This window comes from Cervus elaphus, chromosome 24 (assembly GCF_910594005.1).
Source record: "Cervus elaphus chromosome 24, mCerEla1.1, whole genome shotgun sequence".
NCBI lineage: Eukaryota > Metazoa > Chordata > Mammalia > Artiodactyla > Cervidae > Cervus > Cervus elaphus.
In genome coordinates this window covers 22,563,743-22,583,448 of record NC_057838.1, presented here as the reverse complement: position 1 = coordinate 22,583,448, position 19,706 = coordinate 22,563,743, and positions in this window count along the sequence as shown.

Sequence of the window (19,706 nt, the reverse complement as noted above, 5' to 3'; positions counted from 1 at the left end):
AGAAAAACACCAATATGCAATATATGCATAGGTATGCATATTTTAATGCACATATATGGAAATTAAAAAGACGGTAATGATGGTCTTATTTGCAAGACAGCAAAAGAGACACAGATGTAAAGAACAAACTTTTGGACTCTGTGGGAGGTAAGGGTGGGATGATTTGAGACAACAGCATTGAAACATGTATATTATCATATGTGAAACAGATGTCCATTCCAAGTTTGATGAATGAAACAGGGCACTCAAAGCCAGTGCACTGGGACAACCCTGGGGCAGGGGATGGGGAGGGAGGTGGAAGGGGGGGTTTGGGATGGTGATGTATATATACCCGTGGCTGGTTCATGTCAATGTATGGCAAAAACCACCACAATATTGTAAAGTATTAGCCTCCAATTAAAACAAATTAATTTAAAAAATAAAAAAAATATTTGCAGCATATGTCTGAGTCTCTTTTATGTATCTATTCTAGATACCTTCTCCCATTCTTTGGGATGCCCTTCCAATATCTTAATAAAATAATTTTATGGACAAAAGTTCTTAATTTTATTCTAATCTATTAATTTTTTACTTTTTGGTAAGTGCTCTTTGTTTCCTGTTCAAGAAAACTTTTTCTATTCCAAAGTCATTAATAAACTATAATAATTTTCTTCTAAAACTATTATTATTTTACCTTTCATATTTAGATTAAATATCTCTAGTATTGATTTTTAAGTTAGGCATCAAAATTCATTTTTCTGTATGAATATGTAATTGACATGGCATTATTTTTTTGAGACAACTACCTTTCTCTCACTGTTCTGAAAGAACTTCTTTTACTTAAATCAAATATTCATATATTTGTCTGTTTCTAGAATACTCTGTTCTATTTGCCTTTTTGTATGTCTTACTTCCATACCACACTATCTCAATTATTGCAAAACGAAAATAGTTGGTCAGTTGTGTCCAACTCTTTGCGATCCTGTGGACTGTAGTCCACCAGGCTCCTCTGTCCATGGGATTCTCCAGGCAAGAATACTGGAGTGGGTTGCCTTACCCTTTTCCAAGTATCTTCCCTACCCAGGGATGGAAACTGGGGCTCCTGTTGGCAGGCGGACTCTTTACCATCTGAGTCACCAGGAAGATCCTCAATCACTGGGCTTAGTAGTAAGTCCTGATGTGTGGCAGTGTAGGTTCTCACTCTCAGAATTTCCCCCTCAAGACTGTCATAGGCACTTTTAGTTCTTTGGATTTTCATCTAATTATTAGAATTAGCTTGTCAACTGAAAAAAAAAAAAACAAACAAACAAACACAACCTGCTTAGATTTTGACTGGAACTTCTTAGTCTTTAGATCAATTTAAAGGTGTTCCAGGTGGCGCTAGTGGTAAAGAACCCAATCGCTAATGCAGGAGACAAGAGACGTGGGTTCAATCCCTGGGTCAGGAAGATCCCCTGGAGGAGGGCATGCCAACCCACTCCAGTATTCTCGCCTGGAGAATCCCATGGACAGAAGAGCCTGGCAGGCTACAGTCTGTAGGGTAGCAAAGGGTTGGTCATGACTGAAGCAACTTAGCAGCAGCAGCAGAAAAGGTAATTTAAGTCTTTGCAACATGAATCTTCATATCCATAAATTTGTATAGCCCTATTTATTTAGGTGCTAGGTCCTCTTGAAAATGTTTTGTAGCTTTCAGTGGAGTGATATTACAAATCAATTAGACTGATGTCTAGGTATCTGATATGTTTTGAAATATGTTGAATTATATCATTCACCACATTTTATTTTCTAATTCATCACTTGGAAATAAAATTGGTGTGATACATTGATATTGTACCCAATGATTTTGCTAAATTCACTTATTAGTTCTAACAGGTTTTAGATTTGTTTGGATTATCTGAGTTTTGTCTTTTTGCTTTCCAGTTGTTTTTTCTGTTTTTTTCCTGGAGACATTTGGGGAATTTTGAGAGTTATTTGGGGTGCCTCTGCTGTCAAAGCCTCCTGTTATTCTTTTCCTTTATTATCTCTATTTTGAACCTTTGTATTTCCTCTTTGAAGTCTTATTTCATAGAGGCTGTGTCTATTTTTTGAATAATTTTATAAAGATGTGTTTATCCATTAAGTCTCATGGCATAACTTATTATTTTTCATATAAGTAATTTGTTTGCCTTTGTTGCTATTTGGTCACTAAGTTATGTCCAACTCTGTAACCCAATGGACTGGAGTACACCAGGCTTCCCTGTACTTCAATCTCTCCTGGAGTTTGATCAGACTTGTGTCCATTGTGTTGGTGATACCTACAACCATCTCATCCTCTGTCATTCTTTTGCCTTAAGCTCAGAGAAAGACTTCTTGGTGCTACAAGTAATTTTGAGTAGCCCTGGTGCCTTAGGTAAAACATCTGCCTGCAATGCAGGAGACCTGGATTTGATCCCTGGGTTGGGAAGATCCCCTGGAGAAGGGAATGGCAACCCACTCCAATATTCTTGCCTAAGAAATCCCATGGCTAGAGCAGCCTAATGGGCTTTGGTCTACTGGGTCGCAATGAGTTAGACACGACTGAGTAACACTTTCATTTTCACATATTGTTTATTTCTCTACAGCACTTGTACAGGTGTTTGACACCCACTTATTTTTTTTCTTATCCCCTCCTTCTCTCCTTCCTTCCTTCACATAACAATGTCTGGCATCTGCCTTGTATTGCTGTTCATCTTTCTGCCTTATCAATCTTCAGTAGCAGGTAGAATCCCTCCCTGGGGAGGTTTGGTGAAGCTCCTGCTTCCTTTGCCAAATCTAGTCAATGCAGCCTCCTCTCAGTTTCTGCTTCCCAGACTCAATATTTATGGCATTATGAAGCCCTTCTTCATAGAAAAGTTCATCAGTGTGGCTGCATTCTAGCTTATCAAAGATCTTATTCTATTTTTTTTTTGCTTTTTATTGTCCTCTTTCATCGGTTTCAGGGAAGACAGGAGGATAGAGGCATCTTTACTGTTTCTAAATACACATTGATTGCTTAATCATATATAAAATATTACACAAAAATTTTATCCTATGTGCACAGTACAAAACTCACTAAGATCTGGAAGGATTTTGAATACTGGAAGGGATAAAAATAGCACTTTGTAGGCTGGAGGCTTGAAATAGTAAAATTGACTTGAACTATCTGGGACTCAATTAAGTATGTTTTTCACTGGTGCATTACACTCTTCCATGAAAAACAAATGAATGCTTCTGAGAGATTCAGAAAGGCATTTCAAAGTTTATATTGCTCTATTTTACTGACTGATCTCTTTTTGTTTCCTGTGTGCAATTTTTGCTCACATAAACACAGCCATTTGATGTTGCAATTGAGGCAATCCCCTTTTCTTTAAATCCTTGTTGATCTATTATGCAGGAAGAAGGGTTTTATCTTTCCACGAACAGATGGTGAAAATGTTGATCTGGTTGAAACTAACCTTCAGCTCCTGCTACAGCAAGTGCTACGTGTCCTTTCGCAGAAAGTGGAAAATTAACCATCCCTTGGCTTTCTCAAGTCATTGAGTTTATGGAGTTGGTAACATCCTGTTACTGACCAACAATCACAACCAGAGATTTCCATTGTTAAGTCATCAGTCAACAGCTGTGGTTTTCACTCACAGTAAACATTCTATCCTTCCGAATAAGTGATACATGCCAGGAATCATCTCAGATTTTTGACTGAGGTTGATTCTTTTCTCCCCATTATCCTTTTTGACTCCAGAGACACAGCTGGAAGCAAAGGCACAGGTAGACAGGGAATGAGTGTAGCACTCACTGAATATTTCACATGACCTAGGGACTGAGCTATACACACATTACAGGTTTTTTACTGCATTTCATCCTCACAACTTCTTCATCCTTATTTAAAGCTGAGAAAACTGGAGCTCAGAGACATTAAGTACTTATTCAAGATCACACAGACAGTAAGTGGAAAATCTGGAATTTGAACTCAAGTTTTACCTCATCCCAAAGTCCATGACTGGTCTCCAAAAAGAGCTTCCTAAAATCGTAGTTACTGAGACAGTGTAACACCTGCTTTGCCTGATTTTAGAACATGCTCTTTCCACTACCTTCCTGGAGAGTAATTGTTGTTTAGTCATTAAGTCATGTCCGACTCTTTGGGACCCTGTGGACTGCAGCCCGTCAGGCTCCTCTGTCTGTGGAACTCTCCAGGCAAGAACACTGTAGCAGGTTGCCATTTCCTTCTCCAGGGGACCTTCCCAGCTCAGGGATCGAACCCATGTCTCCTGCATTGGCAGGTAGATTCTTTATCACTGAGCCATCTGGGAAGCCCCTTCTTGGAGAGGAGAGTCATTTGTCCTCTTCATGTAATGGCACAGGGCTGGATATACATCAGAGACTCAATGTTTGTTTGTTTAAAGATGAAAATTAAAGAAGTTGGCATTCTATATACCCAGTATGTTTTGCTACTCAAATCAGAAAAAACTATAGGCAAATAGATATTTCAACGATGTTTGGGCTTCCCTGATAGTTCAGTTGGTAAATAATCCACCTGCAATGCAGGAGACCCCGGTTCGATTCCTGGGTTGACCAGGTCCCTGGAGAAGGGATAGGCTACCTACTCCAGTATTCTTGGGCTTCCCTTGTGACTCAGTTGGTAAAGAATCCTCTGCAATGCGGGAGACTTGGGTTTGATCCCTGGTTGGGAAGATTCCCTGGAGAAGGGAAAGGGTACCCACTCCAGTATTCTGGCCTGGAGAATTCTATGGACTGTATATATAGTTCATGGGGTCGCAAAGAGTCGTACACGACTGAGAGACTTTCACTTCCAAGGATGTTTATTGCCTTTATTTCCCCATATTTCCCTGCATTTTCTATCTTTTTTCTGTGTAGCAAAAATCTATAAGTCTACATAGCGGCTAGATATCAGAGGCAAAATGTTCAAATTGACAATAAAAAAAATCACCCAAAACTGCACAGTGAAATAATCAGAATTCACTAAAAAATGTTTATTTCTATAGATTACTATGCCAAATCTAGGCATAGGAGGAAAATGTAAATACTTCACATTTCTTAAAGGCTTTTAGTTTAGAAAGTTGAGATGAAAAAATTTCTGAAAATATATTAGGGTCTAATCAAAATGGCTCCTAGTTTGATCACCTGAATCACTTGATAGATGATATCACCTTTGAATCAGATTTCATCTCTTATACTTCATTGTCAGTTTTATACCATTTCACATAATATGAATTTTACTCTTTTGGGAAGTGCTATAACCATGTTCTAGTGAACAATATTTGTTCTGTATCCTGGTCCCTCAATAAACGTCTGATAATTGAGTAATATTCAAATTAACAACAATTTTTGAGTAAAAGAATGAATGAATGGCTTTGCAGGTTTAGCCAGAGAACATTCCTCAGAATACCTGTAAGGGAAATGCAGAATGGGAGGGTGAAGGTGGAAAGAAGGGGATCCATCTACTTTTCCTGTACTATGCAGATGAACTGAGTTTCCTTTAAACTAAAAATGTGAGGGAACTTGGTCCAGAGGTTAGGACTCCAAACTTTCACTGCCAAGGGCACCAAGATCCTGCAAACAGTGTGGCAGGGCAAAAAAAAAAAAAAAAAAACTATATTAAAAATTGAGAGAAAATGGCAAATCTTCTGTTCAGACTCACATCTTGTGGAAAGTTCTGCTGTTACCAGTGCTTTTATTACATAAACATGCTTATTTTATCTTTTGTTTCATTAAGGCCCAAATCAAGTCTGTTTGTCTGAACAGATCAATGCCAATTTCTCTGAATCCTCTGATGCCTCATAAAAAGGGTCCATTTTGCTGGTTTTATGACCACAGACTCTCAGTTATAGAACTTTTATTATTTATAATCTTTTAAGGACAAGTGAGCTTTTACTGTCTAAAAATTTGGCATTATTTTTCTGAGAAAGTAGCTATTTCTCTTCTGTGAGGCTAGAAATATGTTTTGGTTAAAATAAAAGCAAGATTTGACAGATCTAGAGTATTGTTTCATTTCTGGTTTAATCCCAGGGTAGCAAAAATACCTTTGGGGGCCCAAAGATTGCATCCGTCTAGTTTGGGAAGGCATTTGTGGAGATGACTATACTGAGGATAGAGACAATTCTTGCATTTCCACCTACAATGGCTGTGCCACCTTAAAGCTTTCCTTGTAACGTGTTTGGGATTTTGGGCTTATTGTCTCAAGTCTGCACAGATTTTCTGTAACTGCCTGGTAGAGCTGCCCCCACCTTTAATGTGAGGTCCCATGGTCCCCAAGGTCTTTCCATCAGCAGCTTTTTCAGGCCATGTTTTCTTAGGATGTTGGATCCTGATTGTCCCTGGTGGAGACACTTCAATCTGCTTTGGTCTCTCTCCTCCATGACATTCCTCTGGGCTCTGGTCACTGTTTGAAACTTCTTCACAGTTAAGACAACTCATATTTCTTCTGAGTCCCTCCTTAAGAGGAGCTGTGCCTAGGCATATTTTCTTTTCTCTCTTATTTGCACCCACTGTGTCCTTAAGTATCTGTGTGTGCGGTGCTCAGTTGCTCTGTTGTGTCTGACTCTTTGTGACCCCATGGACTGCAGTCCACCAGCCTCCTTTGGCCAAGGAATTCTCCAGGTGAGAATACTGGAACAGGTTGCCATTGCTAGGTTGATCCTACTTCAGGCGATCTTCCTGACCCAAGGATCAAAACCTGAGTCTCTTGAGTCTCCTGCATTGGCAGGCAGACTCTTTACCATGGTGCCACCTAGGAAACTTCCCTTTAATGTCCAATTTCCTCCATGATATTTGCCTAGATTATAACATTGTGAAAGAAAGTGAAGTCACTCAGTCGTGTCCGACTCTGTGACCCCATGGACTGTTGCCTGCCAGGCTCTTCCATCCATGGGATTGTCCAGGCAAGGATACTGGAGTGGGTTGACATTTCCTTCTCCAGAGGATCTTCCCAACCCAGGGCTGGAACCCAGGTCTCCCGCATTGCAAGCAGACTCTTTACTGTCTGAGCTACCAGGGAATGTTATAACATTGTAACCTTTATTTAAAGAATAGCTCTTTTTTTCTTCCAGCTTAATCAATCTATCTTTCCTTATTTTGTCACAAGATGAATGTCACAAGATGAACTTTTAAAATGTTTATTATTGCTTAATTTCTTGATTAATCTTACTGTTTCACACAGGCTTATAATATTATTTAGAATCTATTAGTCTGTAATAACTTCCTAAAAATATTTTTCTTATCCCTAAAAGATGGCATATTATTTCTAAAATAAGGACTCTCATTTTTTTAAAAAAACTTTGTGTTTTAAATAAAACTGACCATCTTTCTATGGGTGAGGTCTCCATTTGGGTATCCGAAATCTAAGGCAAAAAATGAGTCCAAAGTCACGTTGCATATGTGCTATGGGCAGTTTCTTTCGACCCATGGACAAGCCACACACAAACTCTTTTTGTAGTCCTAAACCCATTCACTTCAGTTCAGTTCAGTCGCTCAGTCGTGTCTGACTCTTTGCGACCCCATCAACCATAGTGTCTAGCAAATTGAAAGCACCAGAGTCAGCCTCATAATACTAAAATAATTTAATCCCACCTTCAACTCCCCTTTGAAACCAGGTGAAGCTGCGACTCTCTGGTTCAAGGTCAAGCTGCAGCAGCAGCCGTACCCTAAGACCCTGGCCTGGCCCGCCTTCTTTGTCAAAGCTTCAGGGAAGCTGCAGGTATTTGCTTAAGGCCTGAGTAGACTGTGTCTTCCTTGTGCCCTGTCTCAGCTTCTCTCCCCAGGACAATGCAATCACAAGCTGCGGTGACTAACCAAGGCCAACGCTTGCTCAGGGTAACTTACCGCTTCTATCTAGCCTCTGTGAGATGAAATCCAGCTACACACAATCTGAGCTGTCACAAGTCATCAAGATCAGAAACCCACAAGCCCAGCTCCACAAAAAGTCTTAAGGCCTATTGTTCCTTTGCTATTCCTAACTGATACTCTCTCTTTTTTAAGATTCATAATCCATTGCTTAGATTTGGGGTTTGAGAGGAACCACATAAATGACTCATTAATAAACAGAAAGGATTCAAGTAGAGATCAAAATAACACAATTATTTTTTCTCAGCTGATAAAAAAAACAGTTCAGAATGTGCTTTATGTTAACATGTGCAAGCAGCTGAGCTTCCTAATATAAACCCAAGAATCAGAGATTTTGCCATAGTTACTGCCATCACTGGGCAACCCAAGGATTCCCCATATGCAAGTCTGTTATTTTATTTTATTTTTGCAAGTCTGTTATTGACTCTGTGAAACTCTTCATGGAGCTCTGAGTAGCCTTACTCCCAAGAGAGAAGCAGACATAGTTTAAGCTCAAGGAGGTTATAATCCATTGAGTATGCAAACATTGCCGTACTTTGCATTTATCTGGTAACAAATGAGATTGAGCACCACTTACCACATGGCTAAGACTGGAGAGAGAATGCTTTGACCTTGGAGAGTCTGTTGGATTTATACCTGCCTATTCTTCTTCTAGGGGCCCCAGACAGGATTCACAGGGACACAGCAGCTCCATATTCTTTGAACACATAGACAACTGTAATTGATGGAAGTTTTAGAGTGGTGATATTTGCATAGTTGAGTTTTCTGACCCTTTTAGAATTTCAAGGTAAAAATGAGTGGTGGCAAAATCTTATCTTTATAAAAATAAAGATATTTGCATGATATACAAGTAACTATTATATGCATTACGCCATCCTTTGCAATGACCTCTAAAGTAGGACATGTTGTGCTTTGTTTTATAAAGGAGAGAAAATTTTCATAACACTAACTGATCTTTGGCCTAATGCCATAAAACTAGTTAAGTAGAGGTGCAAAGACTTAAGAATCAATATATCTTGGCTGTAAACTCATTTCTATTTCCAGCAAGTCAACCTCTTTAACCAGGTGGCGCTAGTGATAAAGAATCCACTTGCCAATGCAGGAGACACAAAAGACTTGGGTTCGATCCTTGGGTCCGAAAGATCCCCTGGAGTAGGAAATGGCAACCCACTCCAGTATTCTTGCCTGGAAAATTCCATGGGCAGAGGAGCCAGGCAGGCTACAGTCCATGGGGCCATAAAGAGTTGGGCACAACTCAAGAGACTTGCATGCATGCAGGTAAGCGACTGAGCATACACACAGCCAGCCTTTTTTCCTAAGAAATGAAAAGGCTGAAAAAGTATGTGTTTGCTAGTGGTATGTGGTCGTGGCAAGGAGAAGCAAATGCAAGAAGGACCAAGAAATTCCTTCTCCCTCTGAAAGAGTGCTCACCTTTTAGATATGTAAAGAACTGCTCACAGGAGGTTTCTGAAAGGTTAAGAGGGGGTGACTTATGGGGATGATGATCAGGACTCTTGCTCTTTCCCTCCTAAATTCAGGTAATAACACAGTTACCCAAGGTTACTGATTAAATGCATCCCATTGTTTACTGGGCAGGAGAACTACCTTGGTAAACAAGTGACCTTTAGTGAAGTCCAACATGCTGATTACTTCCACTTGACATAAGAATAATATTACCTCACCTGTTTAGAGACTAATTTAGTGATACTTTGCCAAGTATGAAGAATTCCTCAATTTGAGTTTAGCCAAAATAATGGTTTGTTAGGATACGAAACTAAATTTTACAGAAAGAAATTGATCTATTTACAGAGCTGCTGTCAGAGTGATTCAGGATGCCTGAAAGAGCCACATTAAGACTGCTCATAAATCAATAATCATCCTAATGAAACTCAGAGAGAACAAAGACAATAAAAAGTTTGTAAACTGTGGAGAATGAATGAAGCTTGTGATCAGAAAAGCTAAGATATAAAGATTGGCTATTTCTTATTTGCTCTTTTTCAAACAGAGCTGGAGAACAAGCACAAAAACTTGCATGTATAGTTTGTGAAGAAAAAGGAAAAAGAAATCAAGAATAAATTCCCAGCTCTTTCTCACAGCATTTTGGTCCAAAGCCACCTTCTCTACTCTAAGGCTATAGACACACACACCTCCTTACCACACTCTAATAAGTTTCACAGTCTGAGTCCTGGACAGTTTCACCCTCGTGTGGCTTTTCCTGTAATAGTGCCTCTGCTAGGAATGCTTTTCTTTGCCTTGTATTTATAAAAGCTTTACTCTTCCTTCATGGTCCAGGTCAAATATCACCTTCTCCTTGAAGACTTCTCGGATTCTCCTCATTCAGAGAAAGTCACTGTGCTGTACTTTCTTTTCCAGTGTTCTAGAGACATCTCTGTTAGCGTATTCGCCACACTGGGTCATGCTGCATTCTCCCTCAGCTTCCGATGAAATCACAGATCACAGGATGGAATCCATTTACAGTTACAGTAGCTAACAATGGGCTTTGACTCAGGAAATGTTTGTTGGGTATAGATTGTATGTTACTGAGTCCAAACGCGAGTTGCTTGCTGCACAACAGGCTAATAAACTGACAGATGAGTTGTTGGGGCAAGGAATAGCGGCTTGATTCAGAAAGCCAGCAGATCAAGAAGAAGGTGGACTAGTGTCCCAAAAAACTATCTTACCTGAGTTAGACTTTATGTTATTTCTACCACTTTAGTGGTTTTTCTTAAGACAACTTACACTAATATAATCAAACAGCTAAGCTTTGATGCTTTTTCCTACCACCTGATGATGTTCCTCTGGCCTGGAACATCCTTAAAACATTTCAACTCTTGCCTCGCATCTCCCTTCAAGATATTTTCACAGTACTTCCTGTCCTAGTCTTTGAGTCTAAAAGACATTTATTTAGAGACATCTTTCCTGATGAGTCTCACTGATGTCAGTTCCTCACAGTTGTCTACTCTGTTATTTCCACCATCATATTTAAAACAAATGGTATCATCTTATCACTGTCTTTTACAACCACTGCACTGTAGACATCATGAAGGCAGAGGCCAAGTCTCTCTTAATCATGCAGTATCCCAATAATTAGCACAGTATTAGACATATTATAGACAAGTGCTGATAACAGAAACTTAATATGAGCCATGTACATAATTTAAAATATTCTGGGAGCCATATTAAAAAAGTACAGGGAAATAGGTAAACTTATTTTAACAATGTATTTTATTTACTCTATAATATATATTTAATATTATCATTTCAACATGTAATCAGTAGAAAACAATTATTAGTGAGCTGTGCATTCCCTTTCTTTCTTACTGAGTCTTCAGAATCGTGTTTATTTTACACTTAGAGCATAACTCTTTGTGGACTAGACGCTTTTCAAATGACCAATAGGCAGGACAATTGTAGATTGTCAATAAATATCTGTTGACTGCAAGGAAGCTACAATCTGCTGAGTGTGGATGTGTGGGTGGAGCCATGACTAGTTCCTTTCAGATCCTTTTTATCCTGTCTGTGCACACATCCCCAGCTTCTCAATGCTTAGCTGACAACAGTTATACCTTCATCCTTCAGAGGACACAGGACTGCTCTGGCACACTGGGCTCTCCTTAATGGTACATATAGCTGGAAGTGTCCAGGAATTTTATATGTTTCCAACTCCCAGACAACAGGAGACCCATCAGTTCAGTTCAGTTCAGTTCAGTTGCTCAGTCATGTCCGACTCTTTGCAACCCCATGAATTGCAGCACGCCAGGTCTCCCTGTCCATCACAAACTCCTGGAGTTTACTCAAACTCATGCCCATAGAGTCAGTGATGCCATCCAGCCATCTCACCCTCTGTCGTCCCCTTCTCCTCCTGCCCCCAATCCCTCCAAGCATCAGGGTCTTTTCCAATGAGTCAACTCTTCTCATGAGGTGGCCAAAGTACTGGAGTTTCAGCTTCAGCATCAGTCCTTCCAATGAACACCCAGGACTTATCTCCTTTAGGATGGACTGGTTGGATCTCCTTACAGTCCAAGGTACTCTCAAGAGTCTTCTCCAACACCACAGTTCAAAAGCATCAATTTTTCAGCATTCAGCTTTCTTCACAGTCCAACTCTCACATCCATACATGACCACTGGAAAAACCATAGCCTTGAGTAGACGCATAGAGTCTACCAAAGATTAGTGTGGAAGGACAAACTCCAAGTTCTTTTGTCTCCATGCAAGGCATTCTGAGGTGTGACTTACACTCCAAAGCTCCCTGTTGGATCAGGCTGAGACTTGGTGTTGGCCTAAGATTGTCTGTTGCTTGGATTATTTCTTTCCCTGTCTTAATTCTTCTACTGACTTGCTGAGTTCTCCTCGAATCTCTTTCTAAATAAAGCATTTGCTCCTAAATCCTTGGTTCAGGGTCTGCTTCTGGGAAACTCAAAGTGCTCAAATTGTACAGTGTTCCTAATGCACAGTTGTGGGTGTTGCAGTGGCTTAAGCAAGAGCACAGGTGGATTCTGTGTGCATCAGGAGTAATTGTAGTGTACACTGTGTCTTCTTGTCCCAGATACAACACACTCCTGATAAAGATTCAATTATACAAAATAAATCATGTGAAAAGTATGTGTTCTGCTCCCTCGCTCTCCTCCATAGTAACTGCTAATTTGTTCCATGTATCCTTGAATAAATTTCTTATGTAAATGTAATATGCTTGTGTAAATATACTATTATATTTATAAAATATGCCTTCCATATAGTGAGGTCAGAAATTTTCTTCTGCCCATTGCTTGTTCCCTCAAGATTTTCATAAAATATCTTTCATATTTTTATTGTTGTTCCGTCACTAAGTTGTGTCCAACTCTTTGCCATCATCCCGTGGACTGCAGCATACCAGGATCCCCTGTCCACTATCTCCTGGAATTTGCTCAAACTCATGTCCATTGAGTCAGTGATGCCATCCAACCATCTCATCCTCTGTCATCCCCTTCTCGTCTTGCCCTCAATCTTTCCCAACATCAGGGTCTTTTCCAAGGAGTTAGCTCTTTGCATCAGGTGGTCAAAGTTCTAGAGCTTCAGCATCAGTCCTTCCAAAGAATATTCAGGGTTGATTTCCTTTAGGATTCACTGGCTTGATCTCCATTCAGTCCAAGGGACTCTTATGAGTTTTATCCAGCACAACAATTTGAAAACATCAATTCTTTAGCACTCAACCTTCTTTATGGTTCAACTCTCACATCTACACATGATTACTGGAAAAACCATAGCTTTGTATGGATCTTTGTAGACAAAGTGATGTCTCTGCTTTTTAGTACACTGTCTGGGTTTGTCATAGCTTTTCTTCCAAGGAGCAAGTGTCTTTTAATTTCATGGCCACAGTCACTGTCCACAGTGATTTCGGAGCCCCCCAAAATAAAATCTGTCACTGCTTTCACTTTTCCCCCTTCTATTTGCTATGAAGTAAGATGCCATGATCTTAACTTTTTGAATGTTGAATTTTGAGCCAGATTTCCCCCTCTCCTCTTTCACCCTCATCAAGAGGCTCTTAAGTTTTCCTTTACTTTCTATCATTAGAGTGGCATCATCTGCATATCTGAGGTTGTTGATATTTCTCCTGGCAATCTTGATTCCAGCTTGTGATTCATCCATCATATTCTGATTCCAGTGATTCACTCACATGATGCACTCCACATAGTTAAACGAGCAGGGCGGTGACAATATACAGCTTTGTTATACTCCTTTCCCAATTTGAGACCAGTCAGTTGTTCCATGTCCAGTTCCAACTGTTCGTTCTTGATTTGCATACAGGTTTCTCAGGAGACAGGTAAGGTGGTCTGGTATTCCCATCTATTTAAGAATTTTCCACAGTGTGTTGTAATCCACACAGTCAAAGCCTTTAGCGTAGTCAATGAAGCAGAAGCAGATGTTTTCCTGGAATCCCTGCTTTCTCTATGATCCAGTGGATGTTGGCAATTTGATCCCTGGTTCCTCTGCCTTTTCTAAACCCAGCCTGGTACATCTGGAAGTTCTTGGTTTACATACTGCTAGGGCATAACTTGGAGGATTTTTAGCATAACCTTACTAGCATGTGAAATGAGCAAAATTATAGGTAGTTTGAACATTCTTTGGCATTGCCCTTCTTTGGGACTGCAATGAAAACTGATGTTTTCCAGTCCTGTAGCCACTGAGTTTTCCAAATTTGCTGGTATACTGAGTACAGCATTTCAGTAGCATCATCTTTTAGGATTTGAAATAACTCAGCTGGAATTCCATCACCTCCACTAGCTTTATTTGTAGTGATGCTTCCTAAGGTCCACTTGACTTTACATTTCAGGATGTCCAGCTTTAGCTGAGTGACCACACCATCATGGTTATCTGGGTCATTAAGACCATTTTTGTATAGTTCTTCTGTGTACTCTTATTCCTGCCACTTGCTCTTAATCTCTTCTGCTTCTGTTAGGTCCTTGCCATTTCTGTTCTTTGTAATACCTATCCTTGCATGAAATGTTCCCTTGATATCTCCAGTTTTCTTATAGAGATCTCTAGTCTTTCCCATTCTATTGTTTTTCTCTATTCTTTGTATTATTTATTTAAGAAGATCTTTTTCTCTCTCCTTGCTATTCTTTGGAACTCTGTATTCAGTTTGGTGTATCTTTCCCTTTCTCCCTTGCCTTTCAACTTCTCTTCTTTCCTCAGTTATTTGCAAAGTCTCCTCAGACAACCACTTTCCCTTCTTGCACTTCTTTTTCTTTAAGCTGGTTTTGGTCACTACCTCCTATATAATGTTACAGACCTCTGTCCATAGTTCTTCAGACACTGTCTACTAGATCTAATCCTTTAAATCTATTTATCACCTCTACTGTATAAGCATAAGGAATTTGATTTAGATCATACTTGAATGGCTTACCCTACTTTCTTCAATTTAAGCCTAAATTGTGCAATAAGGAGCTCATGATCTGAACCACAGTTAGCTCCTGGTCTTGTTTTGGCTGACTGTATAGAGCTTCTCCATCATCAGCTGCAAGGAATATAATCAATTTGATTTTGGTGTTGACCATTTGCTGATTTTCATGTGTAGAGTTGTCTCTTGTGTTGTTGGAAAAGGGTGTTTGCTATGACCAGTGTGTTCTCTGGGCAAAATGCTGTTAGTCTTGGCCCCCCTTCATTTTGTACTCTAAGACCAAACCTGCCTGTTATTCCAGGTATCTCTTGACTTACTTCTTTTGCATTCCAATCCCCTATGATGAAAAGGACATCTTTTTTTTGGCGTCAATTCTAGAAGTCTTATTGGTCTTCACAGAACTGGTCAACTTCAGCTTCTTTGGCATATTTTTATTAGTGGCTGTTTAACTTTATAAATGTATTTCAATTTACCACTTTCATTCTTTGTCTAATTTAACTTAATCTGCCTGCAATGCAGGAGACCCAGGTTAAATTCCTGGGTCAGGAAGATCCCCTGGAGAAGGAATTGGCAACCCACTCCAGTATTCTTGCTTGGAGAAGCCCATGGACAGAGGAGCCTGGCAGGTTACAGTCCACAGGATTGCAAGAGGCAGACACAACTTAGCGAGTAAACCACCACCATCAATTTAACTCTTAGTTGCTTCTACTCCCTGATATAAACTCTGTATCTTTAGGTCTCTGACACGGGTCTCTATTTACGTGCCATTCTTGTCAGCTGATTTCAACCAAAAATATTCAAATGAAAAGTAATTGCATAGTCTGAGTCCAAACATATATTCCTTGATACTGAAGCCAAGGTTCTGAATCTGGGCTTCAGTGCACTCCTGACCTTAAATGCATGTGTGCTATTGTATGTATGTATGTATTTCTGGGATGAAGGATCAGCACTTTTCGCTAGAATGTGAAAGATATCCATGGTATTCAAGTGCTAGGCTTAACTACAAATATACACTGTGTGATGCACTTTATATAAATCTCTTGCAGTTTCATCTTCCTGTCTCTTCTCATTAGATTTAATTAATTAGCAGCTCCTAGATTAGAGTACAGATTCTTCAGAGGCTGGGATCCAGCCTCACCCACGTTTGTATCCCCCCGGCTGCCTCGTTCAGTACTACAGTGAATGTAGTCGCTAATAGTTTCTTGAGAAATGGCTATGTTTTCTTTTTGATTTATGAATTCTCAGTGGGACACATTTATTTTTCTTCTGTTTCTGTCTTTTACCCTGCTTTGCTTTGATTTTGAGGGATTTAAGGACAGAAATTCCTTTTCTATAGAGATGGCACATAAATCACTTTGGACCATGTGTACAAACTTGAAGGCACCGAGCAAGAGGCAGACCAGAAGCAACCACCCACTCCCGTGTCCTCATTAGGGCCTGGTTTCAGCTGCCGCCAGCTCCAGCATTCACGCCTCCACTCAGGTCAAGGATGCTAGTGCAGATTTGGTCTTCCCTATCTCTTTGATTATTGATAATCTTGTTTAGAAACACAAAGTAATTTAGAAACTTTTTAAAACAGTGAGTGGCCAAGCCATGCGCTGTGCCCGCCAAATCCATATGCTGATTCTTATGCATTAGGATTTAAATATATGGATTCTGTGGGGACATACACATTGGGGCTTGATTATTTAATCACTTCCATTCTTCTCATTCCTTTCCTAGTCTATAATATTTTGAGGGAAGCACCTATGTTTTACTTAATACATATTTTTTAGACCACCACTATGAAAATGGTTCACTGCTTGGCACTAGAAATAAGAGACAAATGAGGCAGTGCCAGCCTCCAAGGGATTCAGGTTAGCATTGGAAACTCTTATCTCTTGCAATCAATTGCTCCCACCAGCTCCAGTAGTGGGGTGTGGAGACACAGAAGATGATTAATCTTCCTTTTGTTTGGGCAAGATTTAGAGAGAGGTGACACTTGGATAAATACACATTCAATCCAGAGGGAGGTTCTGCTTAGCTGAATGTTACACAGCTTTGAGAAGCTTTTCCTCTTTGCCTTGTCACTGCCTCCCTGGATGGCCTTGATCAAGTCTTGCTTTTTGCATCCTTTCTTATCTAGCTTCTAATGGGAGGTAACTATTTCTTCTCTGAGTCCTCCATCTCAAGATTTCACTGCCATAGAGCACAATATTTATGAAAAATAAAATGCTACAATTCTTTGAGAATCAAGTCCACTGGCAGGACAATGTACTCTTCTCATTTTTTTTCCTCCCTGAATGTCTTGGGAATTTAAAAGGGAGGAATAATAAAATTCAGGTATCTTATTATAAATATATGGCAGTAAAATGACAGCTAGTAAATCAGTGTTCTAAGAACAATTTCAAATAGCAGAGTCTATAGCATACCTCCAATACTAATAATGTTTGGTGAAAAGCTCAGCATCCCAAATGGGGAAGAGCTTGCTGACTGCATGGAGATAAGTGTGGCCTCACAAGGCTGGTGGCATCTCCGGTTAAAGAAGAGCCCAGGCTATGGATTACAAGCTGCTCTGTATCATCATCAGGGCTCACCAAACCTCTGCAGTAAGTGGAAATCACCTTGTGCATGCTAAGTTACTACAGTTGTGTCCAACTCTTTGTGACTCTATGGTCTATAGCCCACCAGGCTCCTCTGTCCATTGGGTTCTCCAGGCAAGAATACTGGACTGGGTTGCCATGCCCTCCTCCAGGGGATCTTCCTGACTCAAACACTGAACCCATAAGTTTCTTACGTCTCCTGCCTTGGCAGGCCAGTTCTTTACCACTAGTGCCACCTAGGAAGCCTGGAAATTGCCTTGATTTGTAACTAAACCTTCTACTTGGGAAGGTCCATGCCAGAGGATTCTAGACTTGTCCTACTTCATGCCAAGAAGGTAGCAGGTGACAGTCCAAGTACAGAGGAAGTGGAGTGCCTTAGGTTGGATTCCCCGGAAGTAGAACCCAAGGAAGGATTCATGAGTGATTGATTAAGTGTGAGTGATTCATTAAGGAAGTGCCTCTAGAGGAAACCAGTAAGGTAGTGGGAAGCAAAGAGGGAAGAAAACCAAGCAAAGTCTTACAGGGTAGTTCTCAGCCTGATCCCACAGAAGAGTTCTGGATTGTAAGCCATACCACAGGGGAGTTATACCACAAGAATATTTCAATGAATGGGAGACTAGGTTGACCTGGCAGGCTGTCCAGGAATATAGGGAATGTAAATTCCTAGACACTCTGGGTCTTCTTGGTATGGGTGAGTGAGTCTACAAAAGCCTGAGGACAGTCCTCTTTGAAGTGGGCATTAGTACTGGAAATAAAAGGGCACTGAAGGGAGATATGTGTACAAAAATGATAAAAGGAATCCAAATAGAGCAACCCAATTGTGTACTAAAACAGTAGTACCCAAAAAAAGGTGACAAAAACATCTTGACTAATAAGCAGCATAAGGAAGTAGAGGTCATAGAGAAGGCAACATGATGCTTCATGCTGCCCATGAAGTGTGGCCGTGTTGGAGCAGGAAGGTGGTGCTACCCGCTGGGTTCCAGACAGGGTCCAGTCCTGAATGGGACTGCTGAGAACACAGGTTAAAGTGTCCCATCTAGGGCACTGTGAGTGCCTGCCAGGATGTCAAAGCCAGGATACAATGTCCAGATCTAGGAAAGCAGCCCTTCAGGTGAGGTTGAGTCACCAGAAGATGGAACTGGGCTTCTGAGGTTTCAGGTCAGGCCTGTCCCTGAACCTGATCAGAGCTGATCTTTGCAGTCCTGAAAGCAAAGACGAGAGGGGCAGATGGGATATTTGCTATTTACAGGTAGTAACAGGCCTAGGTTAGAAAAAAGGCAAGATTCTCAAGCAAAGAATGTGGTAAAACTAGATGTTACTTCCATTCTTATATGCAGCAAAGGTCTTCAAGGTTCAGATTTTTGTATTCATTGTTTCAAGTTCATTTTCACTGCCATCTTTTCATTTCCTTTTTATTTCATATCTACTTCTAATATGTTATTTTTCTGTTATAAATATCCTTGTAAGTGATTTTAGTATAATATACAGACAAGGATAATTCTATCTTAACTTTAGGAAATGCATTCAACACATGATTGAATATTTCTACATGTAAAAATTTCCCTGCCAGAGACATAGAAATTATTCCTACATAGTCATTCCCTTTAAGGAGAGCCTGCATGAGTACCTTTGTAGTTCTAGCTAAAACAGTACTGCCAGATGAAACGTGAGATACAAATATTTCTTGGGATGTACTTACACTAAAAGTTAATCCTTAGTTATCTTGTATTTTCCTCTGCTAAATCTGACCAGCTGCCCTAAGAAGACTCATCAAGTGAGCATTTCCTCTCCAGGAAGAAGGGCTCATCAGAGCTCACCAGGCAGTGGAGAGAGGCATCGCTGAGACTGGAGAAGCTTAGTCAAGGGAACTCAGAGGGAAGAAAACGCTGCCAGTTACCACCTGTGGGTCCCTGAGCCAGGAACTAAGCTCTCTGAGCTATTTTTCATTTGTATAATAGGGACAAAACAACCTACTTTCCAAAGTGATCGTTAGGCAGCAGATGTTCAGGGAAAAGCAATCTCAGACCTCTAACAAAGAGACAATGAGCATGCATTCTTCATTGAAAATGCCATTTCCGCAAAGGAGAAGAGGGTAAAGCATTAGACAGAATTTTCAAGCTTCCACAGGTTGCAATTCAGTCAAAATTATCATTTTGTGAAGGGCGGTTGAGTTTGTTCTCCACCTCACAGGTGACAAACAGCAGAGCTCTGGCAGCTGAGCAAGGGCTGCACACGTCCACAAGTAACATGATTCATGATGACAAAGGTATGTTTTGGATTCGTGAGAGGCAGTAAACAGCCAGATCCCCTTAAAACTAGAATAATTTGTTCCTATAGTTCTTACTTATTTCAAACTCTGCCTTGCTGCCTCAGGAGCTCTGATTTCTAGGTTCTCCTATCTTTGATTGGTCTTT